General features: G+C 40.6%; 1 protein-coding gene across 1 annotated transcript in view; it reads left to right on the plus strand.

Moving 5' to 3' along the window:
• Positions 1 to 17,421, plus strand: part of Mhcl (Myosin heavy chain-like) — a 938,273-nt gene that overhangs the window by 818,341 nt on the left and 102,511 nt on the right. The window lies entirely within an intron of this gene.

The following is a 17,421-nucleotide window of genomic DNA, read 5'->3' on the forward strand; positions in this document are numbered from 1 at the left end:
ATGTATAAATATAAACCAGACCATCTTATCTCAATCATGAATAGAATCCATCTCTTTGGTCTAATTTTTGACTATAAGTTAAACTTCTTGCAACACATTGAACAGCTTTTTCAGACTGCTTGCCAAAAGAAAATGAATGTTGTCTCCGAATCATTTCCACTACAGCATCGGAGGTGCAGATCATTATACCTTACTTCACCTGTATAACACTCTAATCAGATCTTGCCTGGACTACAGTGTTCCAATGTATGATTCTAAGGAGAGCATGCTAGCATGTCTTACCCTTATTTGACATTCTTCCCTCAGGGTTGTCATAGGTGCTTACAGAATATCTCCAGTAGAAAGCCTGGATATTGAGGCCCATAAACCTCCACTGAGTATTAGGAGAAAGATGTTATTATTGAACTATGCAACTTTTTGGTTATTAGATGTTATTATTGAACTATGCCTGCCTACCCATCCCATTTAAACAATACTTAATGATCCACAGTTTACAATGTACTATAGAAATAAACCCAGGGCAATGAGGCCTACTGGTGTCAGACTGCAGGCACTAATAGATCCTGGAATATACATCTTGACAAAGTCCTCCAAGATCCAATCAGTTCAGATCCTCTGTAGTTTAGTGTTACCCCTTCATGTGACGATTATATCCAAAACTGGGGAAAACATTCTCTTGCAAATTTAAACATACAACAACTCCACATTTTTCACATACAAAATTATCTGCATTTTGAAAAATTTATGTTGATGGGTCAAAGTCTGATCATGGAGTGAGTGCAGTGGCCATCTTCCCTTATAAAAGTTTCTCTGTTATCACTTCCCACTGAATGCATTAGTTACACTGCTGAAGAAAATATCCTCTATCTGTTGATCCAAAAGAGTATAATATATATGCAACCAAGTTACAAAGGAGGTTAGGCAGGCGAAGGCAGATTACGAGAAATCCTTGGCAAGGGATGCAAAGAAAAACAGCAAAGAGTTCTTTACTTATGTAAACTCTAGAAGGAAGGGGATGAATCAGATTGGTCCACTTGATATTGATGGGTCAACTGTTGATGATCCTGCTCAGGTAGCTAACAAACTAAATGAATATTTTGCATCGACATTCACACATGAGGAGTTATTCAGCAAGGGGAATGCCAGAGGTGTATTCAACTCTAGCAGTAAGCTACAGAATCTTGAAATAACTGGGAGTAAAGTGGAGGAGAAACTGTTGAAGATAAACACAAGAAAGGCACCTGGGGTGGATGGGATCTATCCAGTTATATTAAAGGAGGCAGCAAAGGAAGTAAGCAAACCCTTAGCCATAATTATGAGAGCTTCCTTGGACTCAGGGGAGGTACCCATAGACTGGAAATGTGCAAATGTGACCCCAATTCACAAAGGAGGATCAAAGGCTGACACAAGTAATTATAGACCTGTGAGCTTAACTTCTGTTCCAGGAAAATTAATGGAGGCACTGGTTAAAGAAGCACTGCAGGATCATTTAGACAAGACTTCAGTTATAGCTCAGACACAGCATGGTTTTGTTAAGGGGAAGTCTTGCCTGACCAACTTGATTGGATACTATGATGCAGTCACAAAAGAACTGGATGCAGGGAATAACTTTGATATTATATACTTGGATCTTAGAAAGGCTTTTGATACTGTTGCACATGGAAGACTGCTACACAGACTGCTGACACCAGTGTGACATTGGAGGCAAATTGCTGCTATGGATAAAGGGGTGGTTGAGGGGGAGAAGACAGAGAGTGGTAATCAATGGACACTGCTCATCGTGGACTAATGTTATTAGTGGAGTCCCTCAGGGCTCAGTGTTGGGTCCATTATTGTTTTCTGTATTTATAAATGATATTGATGATGGTATATCAAGCTTAATGTCCAAGTTTGCAGAAGATACAAAGGTTGGCAGGGTTGTCAAGTACACTACTGACACTATGCTGCTGCAACAGGATCTGGAAAGGTTGAGCAGATGGGCTGAGAGGTGGCAAATGAAGTTTAACATTGACAAATGTAAAGTACTACACATGGGAAACAGCAACCCCAGAGCAACGTATCAACTTTGTGGTACTACACTGACAGTGGTAGAGAATGAAAGGGACTTGGGGGTGGTTGTGCAGGCAGATATGAAGTTCTCTGAGCACTGCAGACGGGCTGCAAGAGTAGCTCATGGAGTATTGTCAATGATATACAGGAATTTTTCCAGCAGGGATAAGGAGGTGATTATTCCATTGTATAAGGCAATGGTCAGGCCACACCTAGAGTACTGTATACAGGTCTGGAGGCCTCATTTCAAGAAGGATGTAGAGCTGCTGGAACGAGTACAGAGAAGGGCAACAAGATTAGTGAATGGAACAAAGGGGTGCTCTTACGAAGAAAGGCTTAAGTTTTGCAAATTACAGTGTCTGGAGACTAGGCACCAGCGAGGTGATCTGATAGAGGTGTATAAAGCCTTGAATGGTTTAAGCATGCTCAATGCTGATGGGATTCTTCCTCTAGCTCAGAAAAATCACCTGAGAGGGCATAAATTCAAATTGAGGAAAGACAGATCTAGGATAGACGTGCGGAAATTTGCCTTTAGCCAGCGGGTGGTTGGTTGGTGGAACAGACTTCCATCCCTTGTGGTTGGAGGTTGATAGCCTAAATAAGTTTAAGGCTCAGCTGGACAGGTATTTTGAACGAACAGAGGGGTGAAGTGGAAGTGGGTTTTTTTTTTTTGGCTGATGCTGCATAAGCTTGCTTTCTTGCATCAAATGCCTCTACTAATGCTAATGCTATATGGACTCCCAAAGTGCACTGTCAGCCTTACAGAATACCTCTTCACGTACCTATTCTTTAATAAAGCACATTAAAACTAAGCTGATGCTGGCCAAGAACACCAGCAAATAGTTATCTTTTGCTGCATACCAGGAAATGAATGGGTGAATCATGCTGCCAAACATCATTTCGGCACAGCCTCAACACTTTATTAGGTACTATTTTTTGACAACAGATCACATACACAAAGAATTTGTAAGGAACAGTAGACACCTCTATAGCAAGGTCAAACAAATAATAAGCTCTTTCAAATTAAATGTGGACCACGATTATGGCTTCCAGCTTCATGTAGTAAGCAAACAGGAGGAAGTAATCCTAGCTGGAATCCAAATCACCATACTCAGCTTACTCACATTTTTCTTCTTATTGAAAATGATACACCACAATGTACACATTGCCACTCACAGTAGAGCCTATACTTGTTGAATGTATGCTGTACAGTAATGCTCAACACCTCTCATTCAGTTTCCTCCCATTACGACCTATGCGCTTCACAACTGATCGACTTACAACTGCTACTGCATCTCGCACCGCGTTTCAGTCTGAACTGAGCATACATACAAGATTGTTACTAGGAAGAATGCTATACGCACGTCAACCCTCTCTTAATGCCATCCACCTCACCTAGACCACCTCTATCCAGATGTAAAAGTTGTTTATTTGCCGCCAAATACAACTCCACTCATTCAGCCTATGGACCAGGGGGTGATTTCCACATTTAAGGCGCACCATCTTCGAACCAATTTCGCCCAAGCTATAGCCACAACTGATTTCTCAGATTTTTCTACTATACTCACATGCCCTATCCGTGTGGTCCCCGAAGCCTAATGGGAACGGTTATGCGTGTAGCATCAGCCCACTGCCCAGTAACATGTGTTTGGCGTGAATAAGCTAGTTTTAATCCGTTTAGTCAGCTTTGCCATCACAGTCAAACATTACATTCACTATTTTTGGTTCAGTTATATTTGTGTTACAATTAGCATTTTTTTAAAACCCCTAAACATGTCAACCAAGAGGAAAGTGCCTTTGTCTACTCCTAGACCTGTCAAGAAAAAAAGAAAGGCCATTGATTTAGACACAAAATTGAAAGTGATCAAGCAGCAGAAAGAAGGTGAACGCAATTGCACGTGATTTTAAGTTATCTCATTCTACAATGTCAACGATTTTGAAAGACAAAGAAAGGATTCGTGAAGTTGTTAAAGTTTTGGCACCCATGCGAGCAACAGTGATAACGAAACAACATACAGGGCCCATCCATGAAATGGAAAAATTATTGTTTCTTTGGATGGAAGATCGGATACAGAAGCGAACACCCTTAAGCCTTCTTACAGTGCAGTTGAAGGCTAGAAGCCTCTTTCAGATTCTGAAGAAACGTGCCGGAAAAGATTACACTCAGACATTTATAGCAAGTACAGGGTGGTTCAAAAGATTCAAAAGAAGATTCAACCTTCATAGGGTTCGAGTCACTGGATAATCAGCAAGTGCAGATGTGGAAGGAGCTCAAGAGTTTGTTAAAAGTCTGAATGAAATAATTACGGAAGAAGGGTATCAACCAGAGCAGCTTTTCAACGTGGATGAGACTGGATTGTTGTGGAAAAGGATGCCAGAACACACTTACATTCACCAAGAAGCCAAAAGCATGCCTGGTTTTAAGGCACTTAAAGACAGGCTGACTTTACTCCTTGGCGGGAACATCGCAGGTTTTAAACTGAAGCCTTTTTTTAATTTATCATTCTGAAAATCCCTGTGGATTCAAGAACGTAAACAAGCACACTCTGCCTGTATACTTCCATTCAAACTGAAAAGCCTGGATCACTCAAACATTGTTTGAAGACTGGTTTTTAAATTGTTTTGTACCTCAAGTTCGTGAATATTGCTTTGAGAAAGAAATTCCTTTCAAAATTGTATTGATCTTAGATAATGCACCTGGCCATCCACCTCACCTAGACCACCTCCATCCAGATGTAAAAGTTGTTTATTTGCCGCCAAATACAACTCCACTCATTCAGCCTATGGACCAGGGGGCGATTTCCACATTTAAGGCGCACTATCTTCGAACCAATTTCGCCCAAGCTATAGCCACAACAGACGCCGACCCAGAACAATTTTTGTGAGAGTTTTGGAAACAGTACAATATTTATAAATGCATCAAAAACATTGCAGCTGCATGGGAGGCTGTGACAAAGAAATGCATGAATGGAATCTGGAAAAACTGTGTCCAGCATTTTGTTAATACCGTCGATGAATTGGATAGTGAACATGAACTTGAAATGGTTACGGAAAATATTGTAACACTGGCAAATGGACTTTCTTTAGAGATTGAAGTGGAGGATGTTGAGGAGCTGCTAGAACAAGAATCTGGAGAACTTACAAATGAAGAACTTATAGCTTTGGAAGAAGAAAGGATTGAAGAAGAGAAAAATGAATATGAGGATGAACCAGAAAGAAAATTCACCACTAGAGGGTTATCTGAAGGTTTTTCTCTACTAAATAAACTTCTTACATATTTTGAGGAAATGGACCCAAACATCGAACAATTTGCAGGGATTGAACGAATGGTACAAGATGCTTTTCGGCCAAATGAAATTTACAAGCAGAAAAGGAAACAAACAATTCAGACAAAAATCAACATGTTTATGAGAAAAATAACTCGCACTACATCAAGTGGCGGCATTGATGACCCGCAGCGAAGCACGAGTGGTCAGTAAAATATTTCTTATCTATTTTCTACATGTTTTGTTTAGTTCTTTAAGATATAATATTTTTTAGGTTTTATACAGCATTTGATATCTTTTTTGCATTTTTTATTTTTGTAAATAGTAAACCAATTATGTTGTACACAGTGTCTGATTTACCTAAACTGGTCCGACTTACGGTCAGGCCGCTTTACAACCGGTCGGTCGGAACCTAACATGGTCATAAGTCGACGACTACCTGTATTACCTTTATAAGCATAGTAATGTTGATAATAAAAAAATAAATTTAAATTAATAAATTAATTAAAAGTAACGAAAAATACTCCTTTGGTAGTCAGTTGAATTAATTGAAATTATTTTTATTATTATCATCATTAATATGCTTATAAAGGTAATAATCCTTAAATGGTATTATAATGGTCCTCCTTCATCGTTATTAACATTACTGACAAACACATTATTGTTATTATTATTAGTGTATAGTGCAAGGAAGCCTGAGGCTTTTGCTGCACCAGCCAAAAAAAATATTTCTAAGTTACCCCTGAGAGAGAGAGAAAGAGAGAGAGACAGACAGAAATAAAAGGGAATCACCAAGAAAGAGAAGAATGATGATATCCAGCTCAGGATCCTGGGTGTGCCAAGCCCATACTCACCAGATGTGAGCCCCTGGGGCTAAGCACAGTCCCAGAACCTACCTTTTATTTCTTGTGCACGATTAGGTTTTGAAAGCAATATCAAGATGCTGTATATGCTGTTTTCGCCTTATACAAAATTCAGATTTTTTTTACGCTATTTTGACAGTTATTCCTTCTCCCCTATCCTGGAACTTGCTGCTTCATCGTGTTTAATTTCTCTGTCAACCCCATACGTCATACTACATTCCAACGCCTGAGTCACTTTCACATACTATATAGTCACTTATGTGAGCATGTATAGTTACTGATGTGAGCATGTATAGTCACTGATGTGAGCATGAAAGCTTTGAACACTGTTGCGCTTTGTCTCCACAACTCCGGCATGGGTATACAGTAAGTATGATTCCTGACCCTCTGTTCCAACTCATTTCAGCCTTGAAGGTCATCATTTGTCTTTGGTTTTTAGTAATTTTTACTACTTATCATTTCTCTGCCTCATCAGGTCAGCCATGAAATATACACCAGCATTACATACTCTATTAACCCGGCTTCCGTGGTTTTACACAACTTGGTTTCTTTATACCTACCACGTGCTATGGCCCCATGTGCCAAGCATTTTCCGTGGCCAAGTGATTCTCGTGCATTTAAAGAGAGTTTTTCTCTACTGCAGCTGAGTTTTCATTGTTTTTCTCTCTTACTCAATCAACTTTTATGTTACGTTGCTCTACTTCCTTAAAAGCACTAAGAAGTGAGCCCAGAAAAAGGAAAGTAGCTTTTTCTTTAATTTAGTACTCTTACTAACTATACGAACCTCTATGCTTGACCACTAAGCAGCACTGCTCTGGCCTCCCCATGGCGGAGCCAGTAACCTGGGTGTTAAAAATAAACCTCCAGGGCCAAAAGGAGCCAACATGGATACAAATAATATCCATCTATAGAGCCATCAAGCTCAAGATCAGAACCCTCAGACGTAGACCATGAATCCAATCAACCCAAAAGACTTCGAATAGAAGCATATTGTCATCACGATATACCAAATTTCCTGATGATACGTTCACTATCCACCCAACCTGTGAGCAAGTTATCGCCATTCTTAATCCATAAAACTTTGGAATCTATTGCTGGATCACCAAAAATGGTGAAAAGACTGCTATCTGGTGACCTGATTGAAACAGCCACCTCTAAACAATCTGAGTGGCTGTTAAAGACAACACATTTGCTGGGTTGACAGTAACAATTACTCCCCACAAAACCTTAAATTCATCAAAAGGTGTCATCAGTGAGTGGGACCTAATTACAGTGTCTAAAGAACTACTCCAGGAACTCAGCAGTCAAAAAATAATAAATGAGAAAAGAATTATGACGAAAAAAAAATGGAAATCTCAATCCAACTAGATCCATCATACTGACATTCAGCACTCCAGATTTACCATTGTCAATTAAAGCCAGCTATCTAAATTGTAGGATTCAACCTTACATTCTGAATAGATTTGCTTGAGTGTGTACAGAGAAGGTCAACAAGATTGGTGAGGGGAATGAAGGGATCCTCTTACCAAGAGAGGCTTAAGTTCCGCAAATTGCAGCGACTGGAGACTAGGCACCTGCGAGATGATCTGATTGAGGTGTATAAGGCTTTGAATGGGTTGAGCACACTGAATTCTGATGGGATTCTTCCACTTGTTCAGATTACGAACCTAAGGTGGCATAAATTCAAATTGAGGAAAAACAGATGTAGAATAGATGTGTAGATTTTTGCCTTTAGCCAGCGGGTGGCAAAGTCTTGTCTGACAAATTTGATAGGATATTATGATGTGGTTACAAAGGAACTGGATGCAAAAAATAATTTTGATATCATATATTTGGATTTCAGCAAAGCTTTTGACACTGTTGCACATGGAAGACTATTGTTCAAATTGAAGCAGAACGGTATTAAGGGTAAGTTGCTACGATGGATAAAAGGATGGTTGAGTGGGAGGAGACAGAGGGTGGTAATGGGTGCCGCTCTTTGTGGACTAATGTTATTAGTAGAGCCCCACAGTGTTCGGTGTTGGGTCCACAGTTGTTTTGTATATTTATCAATGATATTGATGAAGGTATATCAGGCTTAGTGTCGAAGTTTACAGATGATACAAAGGTTAGCAGGGTTGTTAATGACAGTAATGGAAGTGTGCTACTGCAACAGGATCTAGATAATTTGGGCAGATGGGCTAAGAAGTGTCAACTGATGTTAACCTTGACAAATGCAAAGTACTGCATATGGGTAGAAGTAACCCCAGAGAAACGTACCAACTGTGTGGTACTACACTTAAGGTGGTAGAAAATGAAAAATACCTGGGAATAATTGTGCAGTCAGATATGAAGTTTTCTGAGCAGTGCAGACAGGCTGCCAGGGCAGGTCATGGGGTTTTGTCAATGATATATAGGAATTTTGCTAGCAGGGAAAAGGAGGTGATTGTCCCTCTGTATAAGGCAATGGTCAGGCCACGCTTTGAGTACTGCGTACAGGTCTGGAGGCCTCATTTTAGGAAGGATGTAGATTTGCTTGAGCATGTACAGAGAAGGGCAACAAGATTGGTTAGGGGACTGAAGGGATCCTCTTACCAAGAGAGGCTTAAGTTTTGCAAATTGCAGTGGCTGGAGACTAGGCACCTGCATGGTGATCTGATTGAGGTGTATAAGGCCTTGAATGGGTTGAGCACGCTGAATTCTGATGGGATCCTTCCACTTGTTCATATTACGAACCTAAGGGGGCATAAATTCAAATTAAGAAAAGACAGATGTAGAATAGATGTGCGGAAAATTGCCTTTAGCCAGCAGGTGGTTAATTGCTGGAACAAACTTCTATATGTTGTTGTGGAAGTTGATAGGTTAAATAAATTTGAGGAACTGGACAGCCATTTGGAGGGAATGGTGTGATTTTTTTTTTTTTTTTTTTTTTTTTTGGCTGATGCTGCATAAGCTCATACACTTGCTTTCTTGCATCACATGTCACTACTATCCATTTGCTGCTTTAAATGTCAGAAATATGGTCATTTGCAGCAGGCATGTAGAGGTGAAGCTATATGTCCCATCTGCAGCTCTGACGATCACACTCAAGCAGATTGCTCAGTAAAAACCCCTGTTTGTCCAAACTGCAAAGGAAGCCATCCAGCCTTTTTGAAAACTTGTGAGCTATGATTCAAAAATACAAAACAGAAAATAGTAACGTTTCCTGAGGCACGCAGACAAGTTACATCCACCATGCCTAGTAGTTGTTCTTATGCAGCTCACACTCAACTTTGCTTCTATTGCAACTCAAACAGATGAATCAGTTCTGCCTAACACCTCTCTAGTGAATTGGCTTAAATCTACACTTTCAACCTGTAAAAAAGATAATCCTCCAAAAAAAAAACTAGCGAAGCCAAAAATACTCCAATTAGTATGCTTACAGGAAACATTCTTGTCACCTCAAGTTTCACCAAAATTTTCAAATTATACCATGTACAGATGAGATAGGAACTCAGAATCACCTGCACGTGGAGGAGTAGCTATTCTTGTTAATGCTAACATACCATCCAGGCCAATCGAATTGAGAACTACCGTAGAAGCTGTGGCAGCTCGCATTGCAGTTGGTACATCATTTGCCATTGTTTCCATTTATATTCTGCCATCTGCACCACTTCTGCTTTCAGAACTTACAACCCCATTGCACATCCCAACTCCAATTTGTCTTCTTGGTGACTTTAATGGACACCATACATTGTGGGGGTCTGCTACAGAGGCAAATTGATGGAGGAATTCATGAATAATAATGATTTTAATTTATTAAATTCTGGATCTCCTACCTACACCCACCTACCAACCGGATCTGCTTCTGCAATAGACTTGTCAATTTGTTCACCATCCATATTTTTAATCATGACATGGTCGGTATTAACCGATTCCTTTAACAGTGATCACTTTCCAATTATTTGCTCACTGCTGTTGTTGTTGTTTGGTTTTTAGGAGCATTAGCAACTAAGGCCATATTGCTCCGGGATATGCGGTGGTCATTCCCTGACCTTTCTGCATCCTCCGTATTTGGTGGTGACGGGCTCGAACCCCGGTTTAATCAAGAAGCGTGTGCTACGCACTGCTGCTCCTTCCCACCTGGCTACGGAGGCGCCATTGCTCACTGCAAACAGGGGTAACTCCAAATCCTGATCAACGATCCACTTGGCAGTTTAAAAAGGCAAACTGGGGTGGTTATTCTGCCCAAATACTCATACAGATTTTATGTTCAAAGACAACATATTGATGATGTAAACACTTACATAACCAATCAGATTCTGACTGCAGCTAAGGCCTCCATTAAAAAATCCAAGCCATATCGAAAACACAGAAATCACTGGTGGAATACAGATTGTTTAATTGCCTAACAGGGAAAAAAACATGCATGGAATAATTTCTGCAAGTATCCCACCACTAGTAACCTAATTGCTTTTAAAAGATAGAAAGCAAAAGTTAGGCGGAAAGCAAAACAGGATTCATGGCTTGCTTTTGCTTCAACCATCATCAAAGACACAGATATATGGGTCATCTGGAAAAGAATATAGACATTAAATGGCAAATTTGTTTGGCTGCTCTCTCTGACACTTCATTGGAAAAGGAAAGACATTTCTACTCCTGAAGAAGCTGCTAATGCACTAGCAGAATCATTTGCAAAAATCTCAGCCTCTACCTCCTATGCGTCCACCTTCCAAAATATCAAAGCAGGTGCAAAACTGTATAAAATCAACTTCTTCACGTGCCGCTCATTCTCATACAACCAACCCTTTACATTAATAGAACTTCAAGAATCATTAAAATCTTCCAGTAGTGCTGCAGGACCAGATGGAGTTCATTACGTTATGCTAAAGCATTTACTTGAAAAAGACTTGAGAACCCTACTAATTTTTTTATAATGGGATCTCTGAAAATGCCCATCCTTCCTGGCGCCATTCGTTCATTATTGCCTTACCAAAACCAGGAAAAGATCCTTCCTGTGTAGAAAATTACAGGCCAATATCTCTTACCAGCTGCATGGGAAAAAGTTTCAAAAGAATGGTTCATACCAGGCTCACTTACATCCTGGAGTCAGAGAATCTCCTTCCAGATCATCAGTATGGCTTTTGAAAAAAACAGATCAACCCTAGACGTGCTCATCAAAGCGAAATCTCATATCTGCAATGCCTTTGTCATGAAACAACATCTAGTCATGGTCGATTTAGATCTTGAAAAGGCATTTGATACTACATGGCATCATGGTATTATTATGGAACTTTACCATCTGGGGCTTAGGGGCCATTTGCCGGAAATAATTCAAAATTTCCTGCAATTGTGTTCTTTTCAGGTCCGATATAAAAACGTACTCTCTACTTCTCACATTCAGGAAGAGGGAGTCCTGCAGGGATCAATACTTAGTCCAACACTGTTTTGAATCAGAGTTAGCAACATGACAATGAGATATCCCAAAAACTGTTCAAACTTATACGTATGTAGATGACCTTACCATTTCCTGTCAATCTCAAAGTATGAATACCATCAAAAATGACAGCTCCAACTTGCCATAACCAAAATAGAATCCTGGACTTCATGGAATGGCTACCGACTATCAGAAAAGAAATGCACTGTCACTCACTTTTGCTAGAAACGAGCTCTCCATCCCAAACCTGAACTACAAATAAACAATACTCCAATCCTGCTTATTAATACCGTTAAATTTTTTGGACTAATATTAGACCCCAAACTAAATTTCCAAGCACACATCACTTATTTGAGAACTTTTTTGTATAAAGCATTTGAATATACTTTGATCAGTCTCGTCGATATCATGGGGAGCTGATCGGTATACTTTGCTGCATCTTTATAGAAGTTTAATCCATTCATGGCTAGATTATGGTTGTCCAGTGTATGACTCTGCCAGGAGCACTACTTTAAAACAGCTAAATATGATCCACCAGTGCTCTGAGGACTGCGCTGAGAGCTTTCAGGACTTCTCCGATCCAAAGTCTATATACTGAAGTGCATGATCCCCCATTACACCTGTGCAGAAAAACAGTACTGCTCCACTTTGCTGCTAAGATCCAGAGTCTACCATCGCATCCAAGTTGGTAGTATCGTTATAATACTTGGTGGGAATCCTTCTGTGAGAGCAAGCCAAATGAAAATAGACCTGCCTCACTCAAGATTAAAGAGCTTGTTCAGAGTTGGAATGTCAATTTAAATGAAATTTTTCAAGAGACAGCTGCATCTGTTCCACTTTGGACATATGTCTTTCTCTCAAGATACACTTTCTCCAATGGGGAAAAATATTATACCTCCCTGCAGTATCAGACATAACATTCAGCTCATGCTACTACGAACAACCATGCCTGTAAAATTTATACAGATGGTTCCAAAACTGATAGTATGGTAGGTGCTGTGGCAGTTTTCCCTTTATGTACAATTTCAGCCACACTACTGCTAGCTTGCAGCGTCTTCACAGCTGAATTATATGCCATTAAGTTAGCAATTAGTAAGATTATTGAGCTTTCCATCTCATCTTCCATAATTTACACAAACTCCCTCAGTGCTGTCTCTGCCATAAGGAAGAATTTCTCCTCTTCTCATCCTACATTGAAACAGATTCATTCCCAGCTATTCTCTTGCAGTGTCCAATCAGTCAATCAGTTTTTGCTGGATCCCTGGCCATTCTGGAATTCTGGGAAATGAAAGTACTGACTTCGCCATTAAATATCCTTAACCTGCTCTCTCACAACCTTCTCAAGTTCCTTACACTGACTGGAAAAGTAATACCAACAATAAACTTTACCAGATAAAAGAAGATCCAAAGATGTGGCTCTCTGGCTTCCGACAAAACAGATGAGAGGAAGTGGTACTGGCAAGACTCAGAATTGGACACACTCATCATACTCATCTCTTCCTATTATTGGGACAAAACCCACCTCAGTGCTCATCCTGTCAAATGCAACTTATGGTCTATAATTTTCGGGTTGATTGTTCCTTACATTTATTCAATATGGAGAATGACTTTTCAGTCATTCTCCATATTGAATATATCACTTGATTTATCTCATTTCTTAGGAAATGGAGCAAATATTGAAGAAGTTTTATTGCATCTAAAATATTATTGGCTTTTACAGAAGCATATAATTTAACAACTCTAATAATATGCTTATTATGAATAAACAATGAAAAAACACAATTTGGCCTTAGTAGCCCTTGTGTCATTAAATCCAATAACTACAACGACCGTGTGCTACGTATATTTCATGTTAAATAGAGGTCTTACTTCTTGCTGCATTTTCCATGGTTTTGACAGCTAACCCTAGTAAAAGATGTTAAAATCATCGAATTTGTAACATTTAGTATATTATTTTTGTACTTTCAGTATATTATTTTTGATATTATGTATTTTTGCAGGTTCAAATTGACTTACTTTATGACTGCTATTCCATGATTTCAACTTACGGTTGATTATATATACCAGCCACTAGCCACATTAATAATCTAATCTGCTACATTTATTTATCTATTTATGTTCATTGGGTGCATTCTACTCTACATAATATTAACCCAGGTTTATAGTCATTCAAATATTCCTCTTATATTTACTCCAATGTGTATTATTATAATTGTGTGTGTGTGTGTGTGTGTGTGTGTGTGTGTGTGTGTGTGTGTGTGTGTGTGTGTGTGTGTGTGTGTGTGTGTGTGTGTGTGTGTAAAAAATGACAAATATGTAATGAAATTACTGAAAGTCTTAGTAATGAGAAATTAAAATAAATATAAGACTGGGTTATGGATCCAAGTTACTACAGTAAACATAGAAAAAACCGGCAACCATAATTAAAAAATAGACAAAAAAGTAATTATTTGTGTATTTGGTAGGGGAATGGAGCTATCAGATGTAATAACCATGGAAGAACTGAGAGAACCTGTATGCTAAAAAACAAATTACCTGAAATAAAATGCAATTAATATAAGCATAATTATTGTAAGTACCTAAAGCTGTGGGTCCCGGACGAAGTAGTTAAAGTCCTGCGACCCACAGCTTTAGGTACTTACAATAATTATGCTTATATTGCATTTTATTTCAGGTAATTTGTTTTTTAGCATACAGGTTCTCTCAGTTCTTCCATGGTTATTACATCTGATAGCTCAACTCCACTACCAAATACACAAATACACTGATAATCACTTTTTTGTCTATATATGTTTTTTTTTTTTTTTTTTTTTTTTGATTTGGTAGTTGTTGGCGCATCGGCTTCTGTGGCCATATTGCACCTCCAAAGGTTTTTGCAGTACAGTGATCCAAGCCCGAGGCGGGAATCGAACCCGCGACCTTTGGGTTGCCGGGCAGGTACTTTACCCACTCGGCTAGCCCGGTCGGCGTCTATATATGTATGTATGTATGTATGTATATATATATACAGGGTGATTCACTACCAGTGCAACAAACTAGCAGGAGGTGTAGGGGGCAAAAAGACGAATCGGAATCACATAGCATTGCAGGGTCCGAAATGCCTTCGTCATGCTGTAGAGGACGTTGAACGGGAGGTCGCAGGAACAGCGATCCCACTGGAAGTCAGCATTTGCGAACCATTTCTGTTGAAGAAACCAAGTAGCAAAAGTCCTCCGGATTGGATAATCCGCAGACTCCAATGATTGGACGCGTTGCAGATGGTATGAACTCATTTGGTTTGTTGACAGTATCCTCCATACAGTGGATTGGGAAATACCCGATCGTTGGCCTATCACTCGAGTACTCGGATTGCCTTCTGCAAGACGTGGGACATTCTCCTCATTGTCTGGAGTCCTTGTCGTTCGCTCTCGATTCATGGTACCTCTTGTGAAACAACCAGTCTCACGTAACCTTCTGTGCACACGTGCGAAAATCGTATGATGAGGAGCACGCCTGTGTGAGAAACTTTCCTGGTACAAGCGCAGAGTGGCGCGCCCGTTACAGTCCGCAGCTCCATACGCGAGGTGCATGTCGGCCAGTTCAACGTTAGAATACTCGTCCATCCTACTGCCTCGGGAACCGGTTCGCAAATGCTGACTTCCAGTGGGATCGCTGTTCACGCGACCTCCCCGTTCAACATCCTCTACCGCATGACGAAGGCATTTCGGACCCTGCAATGCTATGTGATTCCGATTCGTCTTTGTGCCCCCTACACCTCCTGCAAGTTTGTTGCACTGGTAGTGAATCACCCTGTATATATGAATATGTGCCTGCTATCTTTGTTATTTCTATCTGCATGTAACAACTCAACTCCCAGTGGGCATATTTTCATGATATTTTACCCCTCACCTGGACGTCATGAGGGAACCTCCAAGTGATGCTGCTGGTCTTCCGGATTAGCATCACTGGGATCTAACACCCATACCTTGATTCCAGAGTTAAATTGTTGCAATCCGGCGTGTCCAGCCGCAACCCATGGAAACTCAGAAAGGGGGATCCTGGTGGTTGAGGGGGCCCAGCCTTAATACACCACTTTGGCCCCTGCTTTGACAAGACAGGTGGTCCCGGACCACCCCAACTGAGATCAATCGGCGGGTGGTTCTTACTGCTAGGGTCAGTTGCATTCCAATAGGTCTCTCTCCCTTTGGTCCTGGGACGGGATTAAGCAAGGCTTATTGGAAAAGTGGGTGTGATGCTCCTTAGTGAAGTTAGCATCCCATTCATGTACGCAGTACCTGCTAGTTCACAAGTGGGCGTCCCCTCATAGGGCTCTGTGGTTTGTTTGTTTGTTTGTTATTTGGTCTTTAGGAGCATCAGCAACTAAGGCCATATTGCTCTGGGGATATGCGGTGGTCATTCCCTGACCTTTCTGCATCCTCCATATTTGGTGGTCATGGGCTCGAACCCCGGTCTAATCAAGAAGCGTGTGCTACGCACTGCTGCTCCTGCTCACCTGGCTACGGAGGCTCCGGCTCTGTGGTGGGTGAGGTACTTAGGGCATCTGAAATTTTTATTTTACTCCTATGAGTAACTTAAATCCTCTTTCTTCTGGGGCCCTAACAAGGCCCTTACCAAATCGAAATGATAGCACGGAAAACACCTCATTAAAAGAACCTGAACCGAGGATACACCACCATCAGTGACGCCACTCTTCCTCTTTCTCCATTCCACTGGAGAGCACTCAATCAGAAAGATGTCACCCTTCTTTAGAAAGAAAGGATTAGAAGGGTTGGCAGAATCACCAACTCTACATCTCTAGGGGGAATACCTATCACCGTAACCCCTCCACAAACTCTAAATTCTTCATGAGGTGTTATATCAGAGTGGGACCATCTTCGTGTCTCTGAAGAAGAGATCTGCTCTGAATTGAAAGACCAAGGAATGACAGCTGTCAAGAGAATATCGATACGAAAGGATGGGAATCTCGTCCCTACCTGAGTTCTTATCCTCACATTCAACACCCCACGGCTTCCAAGTTCCATCAAGGCTGGCTATCTAAACTGCCCAGTGAGGATCTACATTCCAAACGCACTGAGGTGTTTTAGATGCCAAAAATATGGCCACTCACAAATAGCTTGTCATGGTAACCCAGCTGTGCTCAATGTGGTGCTAAAGACCACAAGAGCAGAGAATGTTCAGCTTCAAAACTGATCTGTGTCAATTGCCAAAGAGAGCATCCTGCGTACTCTAGAGCATGCCAACGGTGGAAGGATGAAAAAGAAATCCAAAAAATAAAAACAGAGCTGAATATTTCCTAGCCAGAGGCCAGAAAACGTATCCAACCAATAAATAGTGGGGAACCTTCATATGCCCAGAAGGTTTCCGCTAAGTGCACTATCAGTACACAAACTGAGATGACTGTACCACCTCGAGAGTCGTTCACTCTGACTGCACGCTATTTATTGAGTTCAGAAAAGCCCACCCAAAAAATACAGTCAGCTGCTACTCCTATATCCGTACCTCCTAGTGCTCCACCACTACCAAAACCAAGTGGTAAAGAAAAGCCAAAAAGATCGGAAGAGCCACCCGTAATACCAGAAACAACAGATGTAGAGGATAAGAAGGTACCGATATGAACCCAGACTTCCCAAAAAAAGATAAATCCAAGACTGACAAAAGTAAGCCCTCAGCACCTTGGGAGCCACCTGATGGACCCACCAAGCCAAAATAATGGCTAAATTCCTACAATGGAATTGTCATGGATTCTGGCGAAATACTGATGACATCAAGGCCCTTCTGAAAAAGCAAGAGTTCGTTTGTTTTACTTGCAGGAGACTTATCTAAAGGCAAACAATGACCCCACCATGCA

Source organism: Mastigoproctus giganteus, chromosome 1, assembly GCF_048544385.1.
Source record: "Mastigoproctus giganteus isolate SK-2022 chromosome 1, ASM4854438v1, whole genome shotgun sequence".
In the NCBI taxonomy this organism is placed as follows: Eukaryota; Metazoa; Arthropoda; class Arachnida; order Uropygi; family Thelyphonidae; genus Mastigoproctus; species Mastigoproctus giganteus.